At 41.8% G+C, this 8,002-nt stretch overlaps 1 long non-coding RNA gene across 1 annotated transcript; it reads left to right on the top strand.

Moving 5' to 3' along the window:
* Positions 1-5,275: 5,275 nt before the first annotated feature.
* LOC118611985 lies at positions 5,276-6,926 on the top strand. The gene is made up of 2 exons (XR_004954607.1): positions 5,276-5,406; positions 5,637-6,926. It is a non-coding gene; the product is annotated as an uncharacterized LOC118611985 (long non-coding RNA).
* The last annotated feature ends 1,076 nt before the right edge of the window (positions 6,927-8,002 follow it).

Here is an 8,002-nt window from a genome sequence, read left to right on the forward strand (position 1 = left end):
GAGTGGACCCCTAGGCAGTTTCCTGCCGCTTCCGTTTAATTCCCCTCCTCCTCAATGTGTCGCTTAACAAACAGCAAAAACATAGATACCATCAAGGGCCACTGTGAGCAGTTCTCTCTGAGTAGCTAACCTTGAAGAGGACAAACAAGTCAATACTCATCGCCCTACCCCCCAACCCCGTAAGCTTTGAAAACACCCAGCTCTGAAGCCCAGTGAAGCGTTCTTTCACAATGCCTGATGGAATTACTGGATGAGTGCACACACACACACACACACACACAGCCACTGAACACCTCACTTTTTCAAAGTTCATGGCATTTGCTGGGAAATCCTTAGGAAACAACCGCACTTTCATTTTCTGGATGCATGAAAGACACCCCTTCCCTAAGCAGAGTTCAGTTTTACATGAAGGTGGGAAGTAAGGAAGTTTTTATAAATGGCATTCAATTGCACATATTAAACAATGATAACTCAGCAGCTCTTTACATTACAGAACAGCTTCACCTTCTTTTTTTGTTTGTTTTTAAACTGGTTGTTCTTTTTAAATGTCTCGTGTGCATAGAGCACTCTATAGGCTACATGTTGAGCGGTGGCCCGTGGGTTTATTGGAAATAGACAAAAGGGGGCAGCTGGGTCTCTCAGCCCCATTGCTCTCTGCTGGCAGCGGATAGGGGGCGCTGCGGGGGCGGCTGAGACGGCGGTGCCAGGCGGAGACAGCGCAGAGTATGGTGCCATCTGGGTCCGCGAGGACGCGCCTGGAAAGGCGCGCAGGCTCTGCGCTCCACTCCAATACCGTCTTCTTCCCTTTTGCAGCTTCCCACTTCCCATCTGTGCCCACCCACTGGTTTCTCAAAGAATAATAAAAATATTTGGCACGCGGTTCAAGGAAAAAAACTCAAGAATCTGTGGGTTCCCCTATCCTAGGTTCATACAGTGTTGGAGACACATGGCCACTGTGGCCTTGCTGGCTTCTTGCACCCACTCTCGAAGCTGCGACCCAGCTTGACCAACCCGGGATGTGCATTTTGCTGCACAGTGGATATCTCAGTGCTAGCTGTACTTTACAAGTTGCCAGGAAAACGTTTTCTTTTCCTTTCATCTTTGCCAGTGCTGCATGCAGGCTCCAAAAGGCATCTTCAGAAAGCTGATAATTAAAGCTATGGTATCCAGGCAGGAGTAATCATTACCTATTTTGCTTGGGTGCAGTCCTTCAGAGAAAATGATGTCCTTGCCAATAATTATTAGGTATCACGTTGTCATATTACTCCTCCAGGAGCCTCAATTTGAGGATAAATGTTAGGCCAAACTTTGCTGTTCAAACCTCTGATTTAAATAAATTTATTATTCCAGAAAAAAAATAATAAACAAAACAAAACCCTAAGCAGCAGCTATTTCTGAATAGAATACAACTATATGACTGTTTTAAGGATAGTTGAAAAAATGAATACTTAGTAAAATGGCAGTTTTATCCATTAATAAACACTTCAAAGCAGCCAGGAATTCAGATTCTCAAAGCTCATCTTGTGAAATGATGTCTATACTCTGCCACCTTACTAGAATGCTTCTACATTTTTCATAGTGATAACTTTGTATTGACCGATGAGAGAGTCTTTATTGTCTATAGATGGATTACTGCAAAGTCAACTCCTCAAAGCATACAGCCCTAAACAATAGGTACCGGCAGACACCACGTTTTGCTGGTGGGCTCTGGAAGGAGAGGGAGGGTTGATGGACAAGCAACTAGAATTTGCGTCTGGACTGACAGGCAAGTCTCTTTATTTCGGACTTTTTCTCAGTGAGGAGAGAGACAGAAAAGCTAGTTCAATTTAATCAGTGCTTAGAAAAGCTAGTTCAATGGGTCGTCTTCAGGTAAAAGGTCACCAAGGGTGTTTTCCCCAAGGGTTGTGTTCCTGGACAGGTCCTAGTGGAAGTTGCTCAGCTTCCTTTGCCAAGGTCGTCTAGTTTGGGGCTTCCGAGATGTTAGCTCCTGTGTGAAAAGACTCTTCATTATAGATCTAAGAAATGACATGGTGAGAAGGTGCTTCCTATGTGAATGGAGGAAAAGCTTTTGGTAACAATGAGAATGAATAATTTAATATTTCGTTGGCCTCAAAAATGTGTGTTTTAATACCAATATCTTTGACACCACTCACTCCCTCTCCATACACACCCATTCCCACTTGATGAAGGGACTTTGCCTTAGCTCTCCTTGAATTTTCTTAAGCAACAACTGTTTTTGTTCTAGGTCCATATTTTATAAGGGTAGAACCCCATTTTTCCAAAAGTGCCCTCGAATTATTCGTTTTTACTCAGCAAGTGAAAAAAAAAAATTGTTCGAAATTACATGTAAGAAAATCTTCCCGTCTGAAAATTTGAAGCTGTAGAAGTTGGATTTTGCAAGTTTGTTTTGGGTGAGCAGCAAGCATATTTCCCTGGGTTGGTTCAGCAACAACATTTCTGTCCCGTCATCTAGTGAGGGATGAATGGCATATTGTGGTTTCAAAAGCGGAGACTACAGATGCTACACCCAAATTTGCTCAGTTTGGGAAGCTCACAAGTAGGCTTGCCTTTGATTTTTTTTCCTTCCCCTGAGTTTCTCTTTTGGCCAAAGAGAAATTGCTTCTGTGCCATTCAAAATACTTGAATTTATCTGCAACCCAGAAGAGAGGAGTAGCTAGTGCAGGGTCTTGTCAGCAATCGACATGTGGGGTAAGGTGGGGTGTAAGGAGCAGGAAAGTCATAAAAGGTTCTGGTCCCCCCCCCCCATCCCCCAGAAAGGAGTTGATGTTGATCCACAAAAAGAAGCTCACAGGGAAACTGACAATAGGTTTCTGACGTACCTTGAGCTTCTCAGATAAGCTTGTCGAGAAGAGATATTCTTTGATCAGTCTTCTTTTAATGACTGACAATCAAAACTCACATAAAATTCACCTTGTGTCTTCTGTGTAAGGTATAATGTTATAGATTTATAAGGTTCTCTGAAAGAGAGGGGCAGAGAGAGGTAGCATTTGGAAAACAATAGAAAGATAACAAATTAATAGTAAGAATGTTTTAAAGGTGATGAAAAAGTTTGCGAGGAAATATATTCATCTAAATTGCTCTAGAAAGTCCACGAAGAATAGAAATGGCCTAAAATAAAACAACCAACTAAGAACAGGTAAGACAAGTAGTTGGCAGTCATGGTCCAGGCACTAAATTAGTTAGTTGCTGGGAAAACCTCAAGGAACATAGAATACAGGGTCCCTGCCCTCTGGGAGCTTCTAGTCTAGCAGAGGAGTTTATCATATGTAGCTTAAATAATTGAAATGTAGAGAAAGCACTACTTTGGACAGAACCAAAATGCAACTTAAGTTTTCTCCTGTTGTTTTTGTAAAATTTAATCAGTGGGATGAATACCCTTGACTCCTGGAGAAAAACTCTGGCAGTTTCCCCAGCTCCTCTGATCATTCTCAGGTGATACAGAAGGCCCCCTGATCAATTTGAGTAACAGGAAATTCTCATTTCAGCATTTAAAATGTCTGGTTCCCTGCAATAGTCAAAAAGTGACCTTGACTTAGTGACGCCCCCTTAGGTCTCCTTCTCTGGCCTGACAGCCTACAGCCAGACTTACAGTCTTTCCACTCTCTCACCTTTGATCCTCTCTTTTTCATTGTCCCCTGCATGTTCGTAGGGTACTGTGCGTGTGTCGGGGGAGTACAGGAAAGAGAGGTAACCTGGCCTGCTGACATCCTATTTTCTGCCCTGACAGAGAGTTTGAGCTATCTGTCTTGATGGACTTTCTATAGCACCGAGTCTATGAAAGTTCCCAAGGCAAGTCTCCTTATTCTTGGAGTTCATTTGATTCCCAGGTGGATGCATCATTTTTCCTTCGGGTCATCCTGACTGTCTTCTCAGTCCTGGCTACCCTTGGGTCTCCTTCCCATCCCTTGCTTCCCTGGTTTTCTCCTCCCCCTAGGAAGCCCTTTGGACAGAATTTCTCCTGCTGTTCCCAGGGACACATATCTGGTCCTGGGAACCTTCATTCATCCCCTTGCCCCCACCAAGCAGGTGCAGCTCTTGCTGCCAGAATCGTGCTGCCCTCTGCTCCAGCTCGACCTCCAAAGCTGTTTGCCAGTTCCTCTGTCCTTGCAGACTTTCTGCGACAGATCCCATGTACTGTCAGCTTAGGCCAACCTTCTGGGGCCACCTCCCATCTCCCAACCACAGGGAACTTATTCGGAAGCCGCTCTCCACCCAGGCCCCTGCTTAGGACATAGCAGCCCCCCCCCCCCCCGCCCCCAGCCCCCTAAAAGGCAGTGGGGGGCGCGGTATGTTGTAGAGGAGGTCTCTTTCTGGCCTCCTCTTCATACTCTGTCTAATCTTTTTCTCTATTCTTAAGGTGGGGCGGCAGGGGGAGGGGGTGGCGAGGCACCCGGAACCACAGAACAAATCCCTGGGCAGCTTTCTCTGCACATCTGTGGGCACCGTGGGTGGAGGGTAAGATTCACATTGAGATTGCGTAGGGGAGCCTCAGATGCGCCAAGAGAGTTCTGTGCTAAAATGCCTTATACTTCCCTTCAGGGCGCTGTAATAACACTCCACATGAATTATTCCACTTACTCCTCAAACCTAATGAGATAGGTACAACCAAACCAGAAAATGACCAGAAAATAAAAAGAATATAACTTGCCCAAGGGTAGAACTCAGTAACGAGGTCAAGCCTGCGGACCAGATTGTGTATTTATAACCTAGGGATTAGCAGGTTTTTTGTCTGTCTGTTGGTTTGTTTTGCCAAGGTATATACACATTTTATTTTTTAAAAGTTTACAGTTTTCATTATTCACAACTATTCAGAGGTTATAGTCAGAGGAGGCATTTGTCCTGCTGACAGAAGTGCCCACTAGATCATCACAATGCAAGGAAAAAGGTGGAAGGGAGATAGGGCGAGGAAAAAATAAGTGAATAAAAAGCTTAGATTTCAGTGAAGGGCAGGGGAAGAAATTTCGAGAACAGTATCCTGACAGGAATTTAGGGCAACCAAGCACAGAAACGGGGTGAGAAAGGAAAAGACCCCTGGCCGCGCCACTTTCCCTTACTCTCACAGTCCGTGCTGCCTGCGCCCACTGCTTACAACGGCCCCTTGTCGGCGGCGGGGGCAGTGCCACTCGGCGCCGGCCCCGCGGCAGCCCTGGGCCGCTGGAGATGTGACTGTGGCTCGGGACATGAGCCCGCTTGTTCGCTCACTCTCAGTGAAAAGAGTTTTGAAATGAGTTCTGAATAGACAGCATTTTCTTTGTGCGGTTGGTAAATAACACAGAGCAAAGTTAGCAAGTTGCAGCGCTTCTGCATTCTGATTCTATGGAACCTTTTTGTAGGGAGAAGGGCAGGATGTTTTTAACAGAATGTGACCTCACTGGAGTACTAGAGGTAAGGAGAAAACGATTATTGAGATAACTGAATATTTTACATCTTGGAAAATATGGCTTTAAATAAAACTACATGAAAAGAAAAGATTTCTACATACTACACAAAAACCAGTGCCTCACAGAATTTTGAAAGGTGCTTTTCACGTTGGTTTGGTATTTGTTTAGATTTGGTTAAAAATCAATGATTTTCTTATTGTAATTTTCATGTGAACAATTTTTTTCCTCCTCTAGAAAGTAATAAAATTTCTGAATGGGGCGGTGTGGAGAAATCCTAAGAGAAATAGCATAAGAGCATTTTGGAATATATCCCGGAAAAGATAACTGTCTACACATCTGTAGAGATTCACCAGGTAAAGGTAAGAAAAATATATTGTAAAAAGAAGAATCAAGTTATTTCATTATGTCACACTGGTTTGAACTTTGGGACAAAAGCAGCTACCACTGATGCAGGATGGAGGAGGGGGAGTTAGGAGGGTCCACCTTTCGCCCCTCCCTCTTTCAGGCCTAGGCATGGCATAGTAACCCTGGGTCCCCTGTGAGAATTGGTGGTCACCAGGAACTGTTTCTAATGCCAGATGGAGAGCCGTAGAGAACATGTGCATGTTGTAGGGGGGAACTGACAGATTATGACATTCACGAGGCACTTCTGCTAAAAAGTCAATGTGTTTAATACTGCAAATGTTATGTGTACAGTATGGAATTTCTTTTAGGTTTACATTTGCACTGGGACTGACTCATTTTCTATTTAGGATTCTTAAAAAATCACTTTCACGGTGCTCAGATGAGAAGTACATCTGTTGCTTACATATAATAAGCATCAAACATGAAGACGTATTAAATGCTGGAGCCGTTTGTTTGTCGCTATAGGAGACCTGTAACATATGCATGCTGTATGTCTCTTTACTGGAACGTGGCATTGTGGAATCCAACTTTATGGTTCTTTGCTTGAGCAATAAGATTTTTTTTTTAAAAAAAATCTCCAGCTAATTTAGGTTTCTGAAATGAACATCACTTAGAACTCTCGAATGGGTACTTTGAATAAAGTTCAGAGAGACAAAGATTGCATTAGTCCCTATGTGGTGTTTGGGATTCTGAATGAGTTTCTAAGCAAACATAGCTAACATTTTTATTTGTTGATAGGTTATATACACATGAAATAAGCACTATAACAAGATCGTCTTTCCAGCAGGCATGGAAATCAAGCTGTTGGTTCCCAGGACTGTGTCAGTTCTGTGTCTCATGATTGTGGGTAAAATAGAGCAATAATATCCAACTCTAGTAGAAGTTGTGTGGGAGCGGGAGCAGGCTTTCAGATGGGGATGAGCTTCTGATTGTCAAACAATTGGTGGGATACATTTGTTGCATATAACTTAGAGCCTTGATCTTTCTATTTGAGATGCATTATATTCAAATTATCTGAAATGGTCCCTTAGATTGAGTAATGTGAAAAAAGTGATTCTCCTACAAAGCTGTGTTCACCCGGTTGAGATAAAAAATGATGACCTTCCTAGTAAAACCATCCTAGATTAAATAAATTAAAAATTATAAATTGCTTTCCTTATGGACTTTAAAACCAATCTTTTAAAATAAAATAGTGTCTTTATTTTGTAGTAGTTTATTATTCTCTGGTAAAAGCTATTATCTACAGTATAAAAAAAATAAATCCAAAGACTCCGAACTTTAAAAAAAGTTTTAGTTTATTTTCTTAAGCATTTAAATTAAAATACAGCTGTGTGCATCGTCCCATAAGAAACAGAGCCCCTTGAGCAACGTTATTTATGATGGTGGCGATGTGGGCGAGCGGAAGCCACAGCAATACAGAATTGTTTCCTGAAATCATTTACAAGAGATCACCAGCAGAGGGCAGCGCAGAGCAGCGAACTCGGGAATTTCCAATAGACGTCTAAAAAATTAAGTGAAAATATCTGCATGAATGTAGTACTTTTTGGACAGCATCCTCCACTGATATCATAGATCTTTAAAATACTTTTCAAAGAGCCCACACACGTTAATCCCTAAATAAGCCTCTTACCACGAACGTGTTGAGGTGTGAGGATAAAACTTGATTTCCTTGTGGCCATCATAGGTGTTTGCACTTTCATTTCCCTTTTGATTTATTTTATTCCAAAAGACGATGTGAAAGTAAGTACCAGTGATGTGCATTAATTTTCATTATAAAGCTTTTCAGGGTGATTTTCCTTTTGAAAAATATTGAAGAAATCGTAAACTCAGATTCATAGAATAAACCCTTATCAAACTCAGCATTTGGAACAAAATAGAGCTTAGAAAGTTTTCTATTAAATACACATTTCTTGATACAAAAGAATAAAATATTGTCCTACTTATTTTTTCTTCTTAGAATTACTACAGAGAACATTTTGTGTTCTATAAAAAAAAAAAACACATGTAATAATATATGACACACACTTTACCCTGGAAATCTGGGGGAAAAAGACATACTAGACTGGAACAGAATCTCAAAGAACTAAGATAAACAATTCTCTGAAAACATGTTATTTTTGTTACAGGGTTATTATAAAAACTCTAGTTTAATGATCTATGCATAAATGTTTAAAAAATCTAAATGTCTTTAATCT

The sequence above is a fragment of the Rousettus aegyptiacus genome, unplaced genomic scaffold, assembly GCF_014176215.1.
Source record: "Rousettus aegyptiacus isolate mRouAeg1 unplaced genomic scaffold, mRouAeg1.p scaffold_m13_p_15, whole genome shotgun sequence".
In the NCBI taxonomy this organism is placed as follows: Eukaryota; Metazoa; Chordata; class Mammalia; order Chiroptera; family Pteropodidae; genus Rousettus; species Rousettus aegyptiacus.